The sequence below is a fragment of the Sphaeramia orbicularis genome, chromosome 14 (genome assembly GCF_902148855.1).
Source record: "Sphaeramia orbicularis chromosome 14, fSphaOr1.1, whole genome shotgun sequence".
Taxonomy (NCBI): domain Eukaryota; kingdom Metazoa; phylum Chordata; class Actinopteri; order Kurtiformes; family Apogonidae; genus Sphaeramia; species Sphaeramia orbicularis.
In genome coordinates this window covers 42,555,539-42,570,577 of record NC_043970.1, presented here as the reverse complement: position 1 = coordinate 42,570,577, position 15,039 = coordinate 42,555,539, and positions in this window count along the sequence as shown.

Here is a 15,039-nt window from a genome sequence, read left to right as displayed (position 1 = left end):
TAACAGGTTCGTGATACTGAGGATATGACGGAGGGTTTTACAGATTTGATGAAAAATTGGTCACAAAAGTCTCCCGCACCTTTAATGAAGAATTCAGACCCAAGCAGAGCATTTACAGTTTATGGGGACCACAGGGAAATGTTGGAAAAAGAAGAATTCCATTTAAAAAAGGCAAAATGTCACTCATTTAAGACTTTTACAAATTCCAGACTTTTCAAGGTCTGGAAAACAGACTTTTTAAAACTTTCAAGACCTGCACAAGCACCCTGATACATAGTACGACCAAACCAAGTAACCATTCAAACGACATCCCAATCTATTTTCAAATGTGCGGGTCATGTCTCACAGTGACTATACCAGCCATTGCAGGCCATGTGACCATTAAACCCCTGCAGTTGAATACTTATGACTTCAAACATACTTAAACTTGCCTACAATGACTGCTGTCAGACCACACAATACTGCATTAATTACCACCCCACGTCACAGATCATGAGTGGATGTGAAAATACACTGGAACAAAAGGAAACTCCACAGGAAGCTCTTACTACAGCCTGAGCAATTTTGAAAAGCATTTTATCCATCATATATGAAAGTGTGTAGAATGACCATTTCCAAAGCACATACTGCTTTTAGCTATAACTGTAGAAGCCATAGGTGAGCGGCTGAATAACCCTTAGTAACAAAATGAAACCCCCTATGAAGCACTTAGTACAATTATGTAAAGCATTTTAATATTGGAAAATGTGTGGAAAATGACCATATTCAGAGTGCTCAAAGTAGCCTTACTTTTACAGCCAACTATTATGAACTATGAACTACTTTTGAAAGTTTTAATTCAGTTATCTGTTCATCAGTTGCATCCAGTGGTGTAGTCCAGGGTATACGGTGGTAAACGGGGTATACCTACTTATTTTTCCAGTCAACATTATGTATACCCTCTTCTAAATCTCCCTGATGTCCACTTTTCAGTAGTATCTGAGCCAAATTGACCATGTTTTCTCCTAGGATGGTGTAGCCATGACCCGCCCTACTCTGCCTCTGATTGGCTAGTACCTCACACCTTCACTGATTAGATTGGTTAACTTTAGGCACAAGGACTGATGAGCCAATCAGAGGCAGAGAAGGGTGGGTCATGCCGAGGAAAATATTGCTAACTTAGCGCCAGCCAGCTCTGAAACCTGATTGGACACCTCAGTTGATTGACAGGTCACTGCACGTGTCATTGAAAGAACGATTATTGGAAATGCGAACAAGAATGGCAGAATAAATGTCTTTCAAATGAGTGACACATATCGAGAGAACCTACTTACATGGAATACATAATTGTGAGGTAAGTTTTAAGGTGGTTTCAGAAAGAGTCACTGTTTTAAACTATCGGGCCCGTGACTGCACATTTAGAGGAGATCAGATGTTGTCACCAATAGTTCAACTGTGTGAGTAGGCTAACGTTATGAAAGGCTAACATTATGAAAGGTTAACGATATCCTATGTTTGCCTCATGTTGAATCCATTTCCATTCCTGCAGCTGCTTGTGTGTCCAGTAAAACCTACAAACTGCTCCTGATCCAGTCATGATCATTTTATAATAGTGAGCAAATACTACATTGATGTTTGGGTAAACTAAATAGAGTAGTCTGACATGTCACTGTTTCTAAAACGGGATTTTTCTGGTCTACTTTAAAAAAAAAAAAAAAAAAGGGCAAAAATTGAGAGTACACCCACTTCTCCAGGGACTACCACCACCACTGATTGTATCCATGTGTCTTCATGTGTCTTAACCCATAAGGACCCAGTGGACATTTGTGTCAGTTCCCAAATGTTTTTTTTCTCTATATTTAACCATCCTGAATTGGTTTATAACCACTTATTGTGATATTATCTTCTGTATCTTGTGGTCTCAAAGCTCAAATATTATTATTTTTGATCAAACAAAAACATAATAGAACACAAACATGTCTAACAAATTGTTAATTCCTTTCCAAAACGTTTACAGTTCTTCCTCCTTCCTCATTAATGACAGTCTTGTAGTGTCACTAGAAAGGCCTCTGGTGAATGAATTCCTCCCCCTGGTGGATTATCTGTGTATTGCATGTATCTAATTGTATACATCAGGTTTTTTAAGAAAAAAAATATCACACTGATCATGTAGAGCAGTGGTCCCCAGCCTTTTTTGTACTACAGACCGGTTTCATGCATGAAAATTTTCCGCGGACTGGGTAGAGGTTTGGGGGTTCCAATAACAAAAACCTTTGTCAGTTCAGAGCATGTGATCTGAAACACTTACACTGTATATCAGGTAATTACAATGATTCCACAATATAATATCAACTCACCCTAATGCAGAACCAGTTGGAACCCTGGACTTTTCCCCTGCAAATAGATGGTCCCATCTGGGGCTGATGGGAGACACAAACTCCAGTTGTGTTCCATAGATCCAGTTTACTCTGGCTCGGGGGCGGCCATGGCTCAGGTGGTAGAGCGGGTCATCCAATAACCGAAGGGTTGGCGCTTTGAATCCCGCTTTGTCCATGTGCTGTTGTGTCCTTGGGCAAGACACCTCACCCTCCTTGCCTCCAGTGCCACTCACACTGGTGTATGAATGCATGTGAATGTTTGGTGGTGGTCGGAGGGGCCGTAGGTGCGAATTGGCAGCCACGCTTCTGTCAGTCTGCCCCAGGGCAACTGTGGCTACAGATGTAGTTTACCACCACCAGAGGGAGAATGTGAGAGCGAATGAATAATGGATCAATAATGTAAAGCGCTTTGGGTGTCTAGAAAAGCGCTATATAAAATCCAATCCATTATTATTATTATTCTTACTCTGGATTCTTGTCTTGGTAACTGTCATCGCCGAAAACCCAGCCTCACAAAAATATAAGTTTGGAAACGGAAGAAGGACTTTCAAGGCTTTTGTGGCAATATCCGCATATTCTGCTTTGACTTTAATCCAGAATGCAAAGAGGTGTGAAGTTGTCTCAAACATGGATTGATGTGCTGGAGCAGTTTGGAGGCGCTTGTGTGTCACCTGTTGCGATGAACCTGTAACTGAGGCAAGAATCATGACATTTCCTTCTAAATGCAGCTTTGTGTTTGCAGGCAGTCTGTGACCCTTCTGCAGCACCATCGTTTCTTCGTTTCTTCCCTTAAAAGTTCTCCAGTGAATTTTGTTTTTGGCTCATTTCTTTAGCTTGTGTTTCTACTGATTCATGAAGTGGCGCAACAGAGTCAAGAGCGGTTGAGGCGAGGGCGGAAACAGTCGCTTTTCAAAATAAAATCTCCCAAAGACTAATGGAAAAAATTGCTTTAATATTAACAACAATTTTTTTTTTCTTTGCGGCCCGGTACCAAATGATCCATGGACCGGTACTGGGGGTTGGGGACCCATGATGTAGAGGGCTTCAAAACTCATGTATCAAATACGTTTGATGTTATAGGGTTAATTAATCAAGCTTTGTTGTCATTTTGCTCATACTGAGTAAAAACAAAATGAGATTTGTTTCCGATTTGTGCCACTGTCTTAATCCTCATCGACCTGACTGCATTAACGAATGCTGGAACAGGTGAAAGTTTCTGTCGATATAAATACTGACTCACATTTTCGTGACAGTTTAATTTTAGAGGTTGTTTTTCATAGTGTAGCTCTGATGTGGTGGTTTCAACTGAATGGATATTGGTTCCAAAAAAGAAAAAAAGAAAAAGAAAAAGCATCCAGTAACACCTCCGACGTGGTGCTCAGTAAGCTGAATTTCTTGGGAGCATAATCTGTTAAGGCTGTTTCACTGTGCTCTCTTAACACCACCTCACGCACTACAACTGCTCCACTGGATTCAGTCTCAGCATGCTAACAGCCACTGGCCTATTTTGTTTGTTCAAGGCATCAGATATAGGATTTGTTCCACAACACGCTATTAGCTAATGCAAATGCCTTGGACAGTGTTGTGTTTGAAATGCCAGAGCCAAAAGGTGGAGGCAGTGAGGGTTTTTTTTTTTCTTCCCCTCTCACAGTGAGCCAACCTGAATCATCCAGGGAATGCATGTGATGAAAATAACAGCTTCTTGGGGGTGCATGGTTTCTGTGTCTATATTTTCACACAATGTTAGAGAATTACATGGTGAGGATGCAGGGGCTTAGAGCACAAGACTCCCTAAAGCTCTCTGAAAAGTAGAAATGTGGATTAAAGGAGCATCACAAAATCTGGAAATCTGCGAGCCAAGAAGAAGTGAAACAACGGCGGTGAATCTCCTCCTACACAAGCCTCACTTGTCCTCCTTCCCCTCTCATCTCCCAGGGCTGGAGTGGCCCGTCGCTGGCACAAACAGAGCCACGTTGTCATTACGCTGCGACGAAAATGCTAATTAGTGAGAGATCCCGCAGAAGACGTTACATCACTGTCCAAAATTGCGAACGATGTTACAGCTGTGTCCTTTGTTTATCTTTTATGAAGCTATACACTTTCAACGCTTTTGTCATCCCAAAGTTTTCCAGAACTTCTTTATCTTGTCTTCTGCTATCGACAATTATCCTACACGATTTTCAAGCTAATTTTATCTTCCATGCTGCCGAACTTCTGTCAGTCAGTATTCTCTAAAATATCGTGGACCAAATCTTTGGAATAATCTACAACCTGAACTTCAATCAACATCATCTTTATCATTATGTAAAAAGCATCTGAAAAGGACTGTAATTTATGAAAAAATGTAAGGCTTTATATCATCTGATTTGTATTTCTCTTGTTTTTACTTTAAATTATTTCTATACTATCCAGTGGTGTAGTGGTCCTTGGAGATACTCTGGGTATACTCTCAATTTTTGCCTTTAAAAAAAATAAAAATAAAAAATAAAAAAATCATATATATATATATATATATATATATATATATATATATATATATATATATATAATTTTTTTTTTTTTTTAAGTATTCCAGAAAAATGCCATTTTAGAAACAGTTTTAGAAACATAAAATAACGTTACCCTCTCATAACATTAGCTTACTCACACCGTTTAACTGTTGGTGACACCATCTTTCCTCTAAATGTGCAGTCATGTGACCAGTAGTTTAAAACAGTGACTCATTCTGAAACCACCTTAAAACTTACTTCACAATTATGTATTCCATGAAAGTAGGTTCTCTCAATATGTGTCAGTCATTTAAAAGACGTTTATTCTGCCATTCTTGTTCACATTTCCAATAATCACACATCTTTCAATGAGACATGCAGTGACCTGTCAATCAATTGAGATGGCATTGGCACCTGAGGTGTCCAATCAGGTTCCAGATGTAACACATATGGAAACTGATTTGCATGAACTTTGGCAGTGATATTTGTTGGTAAATGTGGGCGTTATGCGTCACACATGTCTTCATCTTCACAGTCGTCAATAAGGAAGTGAATGTGATGACGTACATGTGACATAGAGGGGATGGGCGAAAGGGGGCTAAGATGATTGGTCAAATTTGCGGAAAATTCGCAGTGATTGGACGAAATCACAGCACCTTGCAGAATTTGTGGTGATTGGTTGAATTTGCATTAATAGCTGCAATTGCAACATCGCAAAATCCTGGAGGGACTGATTGATTCTTATTACTGACTGACATTTCGTTTCTTTTGTGTATTACATGCCATATATCTTAACACCCCCACACACACACACATTATGACGATGTAATGTAAATGTAAAGATTGTATAATATTGTACATAAATATCTTTGTCGCTTCAATAAAGATTAAAAAAAAAAAAAACCTTTCCTTATGATTTAAAGACATGAAAAAGGAGAGAATTCTTTCTTGTCCCCATTATTTTGTTCCTGGCATGAAAACAGTAATTTGTTGGATATGAAGAGAGATTGGCTGACTGGTTCATCTCTAGCTGGAACCATGGTGGTCTCTGCTGGGAGGCGGGCCAAAGCCGCCTCACTAAGACAGCTCCTGACGTCCTGTCTACTGCCAGTTGTCGCTGGCGGGTTTTCGTCAGTGGTGGAATAAGCGTTCAGATCCATTTTGTAAGTGAAAGTATGAATATCAGACCCTGAAAATGCTCCACTTGAAATGAAAGTTCTGCATTTAAAATCTTGCTTAAAAGAGCCAAAATCAGGGGGAAATATTAGCACTTGGAAATGAAAACCCTTCTGCAGCTCTCATCCTCAGAATGTAAAACAAAAGACTAAATAGGTAGATAGATTACCCGATGTCATTCCATTTTCACTAAGCATGCCTTCAAGCCTCTGTGTCGCTACAGAATAAAGCAATAGACAGCAATCGATATTTATAGCTGTTAATAAAATATTTTTTACCTGTCTGAAAGCATCCTGTCACAGAGTCTACAGCCTGAAAACATAATTGAAAACCTCTCCTGTATCGTCTCCCATCAGAGAGAAGATATAGGATCAACAGAGCACGGACTACAACAGCTTCTACCCAGAGCAATGATTACACTGAAGTCTGCAATAACCAGCCTGGGATAATCAACAAGGTGCAATAATCAAAATCAACAATGTGTAATAATTAAAAATCAACAATGTGCAATAATTAGAATCAACAATGTACAATAATCAGAACCAATAATGTGCAATTATCAGAACCAATAATGTGCAATAATCAGAATCAACAATGTGTAATAATTAAAAATCAACAATGTGCAATAATCAGAATCAACAATGTGCAATAATTAGAATCAATAATGTGCAATAATCAGAATCAACAATGTGTAATAATTAAAAATCAACAATGTGCAATAATCAGAATCAACAATGTGCAATAATTAGACTCAATAATGTGCAATAATCAGAATCAACAATGTGTAATAATCAGAATCAACAATGTGCAATAATCAGAACCAATAATGTGTAATAATCAGAATCAATAATGTGCAATAATCAGAACCAATAATGTGTAATAATCAGAACCAATAATGTGCAATAATCAGAATCAACAATGTGTAATAATTAAAAATCAACAATGTGCAATAATCAGAATCAATAATGTGCAATAATCAGAATCAATAATGTGCAATAATCAGAACCAATAATGTGCAATAATCAGAATCAACAATGTGAAATAATTAGAATCAATAATGTGCAATAATCAGAATCAACAATGTGCAATAATTAGACCCAATAATGTGCAATAATCAGAACCAATAATGTGCAATGTTCAGAATCAACAATGTGCAATAATCAGAAACAATAATGTGCAATAATCAGAACCAATAATGTGCAATAATCAGAACCAATAATGTGCAATAATCAGAATCAATAATGTGCAATAATCAGAACCAATAATGTGCAATGATCAGAATCAACAATGTGTAATAATTAAAAATCAACAATGTGCAATAATCAGAATCAACAATGTGCAATTATTAGACTCAATAATGTGCAATAATCAGAATCAACAATGTGTAATAATCAGAATCAACAATGTGCAATAATCAGAACCAATAATGTGTAATAATCAGAATCAATAATGTGCAATAATCAGAACCAATAATGTGCAATAATCAGAATCAACAATGTGAAATAATTAGAATCAATAATGTGCAATAATCAGAATCAACAATGTGTAATAATTAAAAATCAACAATGTGCAATAATCAGAATCAATAATGTGCAATAATCAGAATCAACAATGTGAAATAATTAGAATCAATAATGTGCAATAATCAGAATCAACAATGTGCAATAACTAGACCCAATAATGTGCAATAATCAGAACCAATAATGTGCAATGTTCAGAATCAACAATGTGCAATAATCAGAAACAATAATGTGCAATAATCAGAACCAATAATGTGCAATAATCAGAACCAATAATGTGCAATAATCAGAATCAATAATGTGCAATAATCAGAACCAATAATGTGCAATGATCAGAATCAACAATGTGTAATAATTAAAAATCAACAATGTGTAATAATTAAAAATCAACAATGTGCAATAATCAGAATCAATAATGTGCAATAATCAGAATCAACAATGTGCAATAATTAAAAATCAACAATGTGCAATAATCAGAATCAACAATGTGCAATAATTAGACTCAATAATGTGCAATAATCAGAACCAATAATGTGCAATAATCAGAACCAATGATGTGCAATAATCAGAATCAATAATGTGCAATAATCAGAACCAATAATGTGCAATAATCAGAATCAACAATGTGCAATAATCAAAATATATAATGTGCAATAGTAAAACAAAACCACCAATATGCAATAATAAAAAAATCAACAATGCGTAACAATCAACAACAATCAATAATCAACAATGTGTATGATGTATATTTTATATTGCAGTGTTGTGGAAGAGCCCAACCAGGGACTGGAGTTGATAATAAGCACTAACTATAAACTCTATATGCATCACATCAGCTGTAACTATGTTTGACTGCATTGTCCCTGTCAAATAAATAAATAAATAAATAAATAAATAAAATACTTTATATGGCTGTAGACTCCCTTGTAAAAGACATTTCTAATCTCACTGGGACTTCATGTTTAAATATAGGTTAAAAAAAAAAAAAGTAGAGGTTTATAAGATTATTTCACCCAAGGCTAAATCTGAGGATAGATGATGTGATGTTGTGTCACATCGCTGTGGGAAACTGAAGCCACTTTTTCAAACTTTTGTGTAAGAAAAGAGTGTTAGATTTACATCTAACAGATCAGTAATTACAGCTGATAGCCTTTTAAGCCCAGTTAAACCTGTACCTGAGGCAATTTTTACCCCCGTGCTCCAAACTGTCGGGCATGTGCAACCACATTCTTTTCAATGTAAACATCCTGTCGTGCAGGGGTCTCAAACTCAGATCCTCGAGGGCTGGTATCCTGCATGTTTCAGATGTTTCCCTCTTCCAGCACACCTGACGGTCATTATCAGGCTTCTGCAGAGCTTGATGGTAGGCTTATCATTTGAATCAGGTGTGTTGGAAGAGGGATACATCTAAAACATGCAGGATAGTGGCCCTCGAGGACCGGAGTTTGAGACCCCTGCTGTAGTGAGACCTGTCGTACTGAGTTTACCCTGGTGCAGATTTTCCACAAAAAAAAAAACTGTAAAAATTAGATGAGTTGATTTCCATATTATTCAGTTCATTATAACTATATGTTAACTTTATTTATCTGTTTGACATCATTTTTGTCAAATAAAAGTGAATGGATGTATGAATATTAGTTTGCAGGCTGTGTTACTCAATTAACACAGTTTACAAACCCCCCACACACACACACTTGTCTGAAAGTATCTTGTCACAGGGTCTACAGCAGTATTTTTCAACCTTGGGGTCGGGACCCCACATGGGGTCACCTGGAATTCAAATGGGGTCTGAAATTTCTAGTAAATGATAAAAAAAAACAACTTTCCAATAAAAATATACACTGAACAAAAATATAAATGCACGACTTTTGTTTTTGCTCCCATTTTTCATGAGCTGAACGCAAAGATCTAAAACTTTTTCTATGTACACAAAAGGCCTATTTCTCTCAAATATTGTTCATAAATTTGTCTAAATCTGTGTTAGTGAGCACTTCTCCTTTGTCCTTTGCTGAGATAATCCATCCACCTCACAGGTGTGGCAGATCAAGATGCTGATTAGACAGCAGGATTATTGCACAGGTGAGACTTAGGCTGGCCACAATAAAAGGCCACTCTAAAATGTGCACTTTTACTGTATTGGGTGGTCCAGGGGGGTCAGAAAACCAGTCAGTATTTGGTGTGACCACCATTTTCCTCGCACAGTCTTCTTCATGAATTCTCTGAAACACCTTTGGAGATGGCTTATGGTAGAGAAATGAACATTCAATTCACGGCAAAAGCTCTGGTGGAGATTCCTGAAGTCAGCATGCCAATTGCATATTCCCTCAAAACTTGTGACATCTGTGGTATTGTGCTGTGTGATAAAACTGCACATTTTAGAGTGGCTTTTTATTGTGGCCAGCCTAAGGCACACCTGTGCAAAAATCCTGCTGTCTAATCAGCATCTTGATATGCCACACCTGTGAGGTGGATGGATTATCTCAGCAAAGGAGAAGTGTTCACTAACACAAATTTAGACAGATTTGTGAACAGTATTTGAGAGAAATAAACCTTGTGTGTACACAGAAAAAGTTTTAGATCTTTGAGTTCAGCTCATGAAAAATGGGAGCAAAAACAAAAGTCGTGCATTTATATTTTTGTTCAGTATATGTTGAGTTGACAGAGACGATCCCAATCCATAACAGACAAACTGAGTCTGAAACTGAAGCACTGTGGTTCTGTTTATGTGTCAAATGTTCATTGTGGTCAGTTTCAGATCCTGCAGCTCTTTCATAATTCATAGCTTGAGTTCTTGTTTCTTCAGTATTAATTGTCAGTCTTGTAAATACAAACTGGACTGACTGTACATATCCTGACCAAGAAAATCAAATTCTCACATTGTGCAGTAATCTACACCTGGCTTTTCTGCCTCCGTCCTTAATAATATACATTATATAGACTAAATGTCCTCTAAAATTAACCTGTATTTGAAACATAGTATAGCAAACTATTACAGGATCAAAAACAAATTAATTATAAAAAAAAAAAAAAAAAGTCTCAGTTTTGAATGTCTGGGGTCACCAGAAATTTTTGATGTTAAAATGGAGTCAGGAGATTAAAAAAAAAAAAAAGGAACCACTGATCTAACACCTGACCAACAACTTTTAAGTGCCCAGGTAATTATGGAAAATACTTTAGGAAGACTGAACAACACTGATCCAGAAATGAGCATTTTCAGACCACATAGCAGAGCATCAAGTACTTAATTACAGAGATCATTAATGAACAAAGAACATTAAAACCAAAACTGTCCTCCACAAGGAGCACTTAATACTGCATTAACAATAATGTAAAGCATTTATGTGCAGGTGGTGCAGTGGTTAGTGCCACATCATAGCATGTACTGTAGGTCCAGAGTTCAATGTCGGGGGGGGGGGGGGGGGGGGGGGGGGGGCTCCTCTGTGTGGATGTGCTCTTTTAACCATCACAAACATGCATCTTAGGTTAATTAGTCTAAATCAGCCAAAAGAATGAATGGTTGTTCACCTGTTGTTTGTGGGGTATCCTGCCCCCCCACCCCTACCCCCTAACCCCACCCCTCCATTGGTAGCTGGGATAGGCTCCAACATCCCCACAACACACTTTGTGCCTCCATCCAGAATAATATACATTATATAGACTAAATGTCGTCTAAAATTAATATTTATTTGCAACATAGTATAGCAAACTATTACATGATCAAAAACAAGTGAATTTTAGCAAAAAGGATGTCTCTGTTTTGAATGTCTGGGGTTGCCAGAAATTTGTGATGTTTAAATGGGGTCGGGAGACAAAAAACATTGGAACCACTGGTGTATAGCCTGAAAACAGACTCCAGAGAAGGAGCTGCAAGTGTTCATTCTCATTTTGTTTTTATTTTTGTTTGCACAGTAGAAAAAAAAGTAAAAAAACAAAAACAAAAAACAAAACAAGATCATTTCATCCCCCCCAAAAAATAAAAAAACAAACACTAACTAAGGAAGATACAAATGAGTAACAACGAATAAAAAGTGAGAGTATGTTACGCCTTTTTTGAACATGGAAATGTATGGATGTCAAAGTAAGATATTTTTGTAATAACCTACAGTACATATATGTGTACTTGTACACAACTGTGAGTCCACCTCCATTTCAAATTGACAATATAATGAAAGGTAATCATAGTATTTTAACCCCGTGAACCTTGGGAAAATATACAGTATATATATATATAAGTTCTAAAGTTTTAAGTAACAAATGTACTTTAAGTGTGGAAAGTCTAAGTTAAATTGCCCCTGTCAAGGTTCTGTTGCATATTGATGTTTCCCTTTCAAGTGCATTTTCACATTCATTTTTAATGCATTGAAGAACTTGTGAAGTCAATTTAGTCAGCGTGGAGAGCAGAATCTAAAGTCTTTGCCAAGAACAAAGAAGTAAAACTACATTCTAAAAAGGCTTCCCCATAAGTTAAATACTGGTTGTATTCTCAGTAAAATGAAAGAGTAAAAGCACCTATTATGTAGTAAAGTGGTCCCTGTCAATGTGTTACCATATAATGGGATTAATTGGCTTGAGTCTGGTTTGTACCGGCTCTTTCTGGGTGTTTTTATGAAACTGGTCCTACGAACAGGACATGGGGCTAAAAATTCAAACCAGATGTAGACGAATGTTAGGAAGAAGGTTTGGAAGCACTTTGGGTCTGTTTGAAAAATAAATACTTACTGAGATAAAAGAAAATCTATTTTTCAGATAAAACACATTTTTATATTATTTTACATTATATCTAATATAAAAATCTGCATGTAACATCGTCAAAAGGACACGAAAATTACGCTCTACTATTTTTTTTTAATATCTCTTTATTCTCTCACAGCTACATTTTGGAAATTGAGGCAGAGTGTTTGACAAAAATGACTGCTGTTGGAAAATCATTCGCAATTTATGTGTGTTTAAATGTTCAGGTTCTGTATGTAACACCAGTGGACACGATGGGTTCCACACCAAACCTGGAATGAAAAACCCACATGTGTGGATTAGAAAAACCACTAGGATCGACACATTTAACAGTGTCTTTATTTATAGCCTATATAAGACCATTTACACACATGTTTTCACATCTAATACACTGACACCTAGGGAGATTTAATGTCCATATTTGGGTCCTATTTTTGGACCCAATATTTGATTAAAAATTCATTAATTATGGGATGGATCAGAGGAAGAGGATTTTTTTTTTTTGCATTTATCTGAGGTCATCATTAGGTCCATCCTGGGGGGAAATATGTCTACATTTACCTTCTATTATTGGGTCTAAAAAGATGAAAAAGTGATGACTGTCTTTACCAATATTGTAAAACATCTCCATGACCTACACAATACGACTTCAGAAAGAACTTTGGCACGTTTACATAACCTGTGAGACAAATTTGGAATCCATGAAGGGTAAAAATTGTGTTGTTTGTCTAAGCAATAGGATCTTTGTAACCCCTTGACCTCATGACTTGTTTGTTTGTTTTTTGTTTTTGAATCTGTAAAAAAAAAAAAAAAAAAAAAAAAAAAAAAAAAAACTTTCAGAAATAAAGGGTTAAAAAAAAAGCTGGAAAAGTGCCAGATACCAAAATAAACCCAGTTTCATAGAGGCATCCATATGCAATAATAATGTTAAAAAATGTCAAAGTAATTTGAAATATTTAAATTATGTTTCTCAGGTTGAGTCATTTAACAGAATATGTTATAAATTACGTACAAGACACCCAATATTTGATTATAAATTTAAATATGGGATGGCTCCGAGCTAGAGTACAATTTTTTTTTTTTTTTATATTTATCTGAGGTCATCATTAGGTCCATCCTGGGGGGAAATATGTCTATATTTCTCTTTCTCTCTCTTTTTTTTTTTTTTTTTTTTGGGGGGGGTCTAAAAAGCTGGAAAAGTGCCAGATACCAATATAAACCCAGTTTCATAGATGCACATCTCGGTAGATTTAATGTCCATATTTTGGGTCCTATAAATATAAATTCATTAATTATGGCAGGTCCGGCCCTGTTCATGTGGGGGTTCTATGCAAGACAAGGTGCCCCCCCCCCCCCCCCCCCACACACACACACACACCACACACACCGTATCATACATCCATAAACACAAAATAATTTCACTCTGAATTACGACACTAATTCATGTCAAAAGCTCAACAGCTGTGCATACATGTGTTCTATTTGAACACAGTGACAGGAAACCTATGAAGATTGTAACAGATATGGACTGACTTTGGTGCAGGAGGCTGGGTTTGTGTCCTGGTCAGGGGGTTCCCAGTTTCTGATGCACTCACCTCCTGTCAGAACGGCCATGACGGGCTGGTGCTCTGCAGCTGGGGAAGAGGCAGGAGGTAGGAACATCTGAGACAACTGGTCTTAAAAGGGTTCAAATCCCACTAGTTGTCTTACTCTGGGGTCCATACAGCTGTGGAGTGGGTCTGGACAGTAAGAGGAATAGGAAAGAGTCTTCAGTTTCACTTTCACTTTGCACACCCGACCCAAACCCCCCACATTCTAACATAACATATTTATAGACTGACAAAAAGGCATTTAGCATAGTAGTGTTTAATACATATAAACAGTTCAAAGCGGTATTGAAAACAGTCGCTTTTCCATTGGACATCTGTGCCAAACTTTACCGATATTTACTCAGTAGTAGCTTTTCCATTGACTTTCAAATTGCGCATAAAAATGTACCTAATAGAAAAACAACATTTTCGCCTGCAGTCTCATTTTTTGGTTAAAAGTTTTTGCGCTGTCAAGAGGTGGTTTTTGGGGTGTAGCGCAAATGGAATATGCAAATGGTAAAGAACTTTTTTTGCAACTAGAGTCAGATGAATTAAAAAAACAGATGCTGATGGACATTATAACAAGAGAAGAAGAAACATGTGTCAGTATGTGTGGACTGGATACACCAGGAAACCCAATCATTTTTAAAATTTACCATGAGATAGAGGGGTAATATATAATAATGATGAATATATCTGTAAATCAACACAATATTTTCATTTGTTGCCATGTTTATGGAATGACTTCTCATGTCATCTCACGATAATAAATTAACAAATCACCACATTTGTGATTTAATGGAAAAACCGACATTACACACTTCAGTTTTTTCCGACATTTAGTAAATATCTGTAAAGTTTTGTATAGATGTCTAATGGAAAAGAGACTAATGTCGAAAAAACAGAAGTGTGTAATGTCGGTTTTTCCATTAAATCACAAATGATGATTTGTTTATTTATTATCGTGAGATGACACGAGAAGTCATTCCATAAACATGGCAACGAACGTTAATATGGTGTTGATTTACAGATATATTCATTATTATTCTATATTACCCCTCTATCTCCAACTAAATTCTGAAATGATTGGGTCCATGACATCCTGAGTCAGTAGTCACTTTTCCATTGATCCTCAAATTGCACAAATATATCTTGCCACATTAAAATTTACCGCATG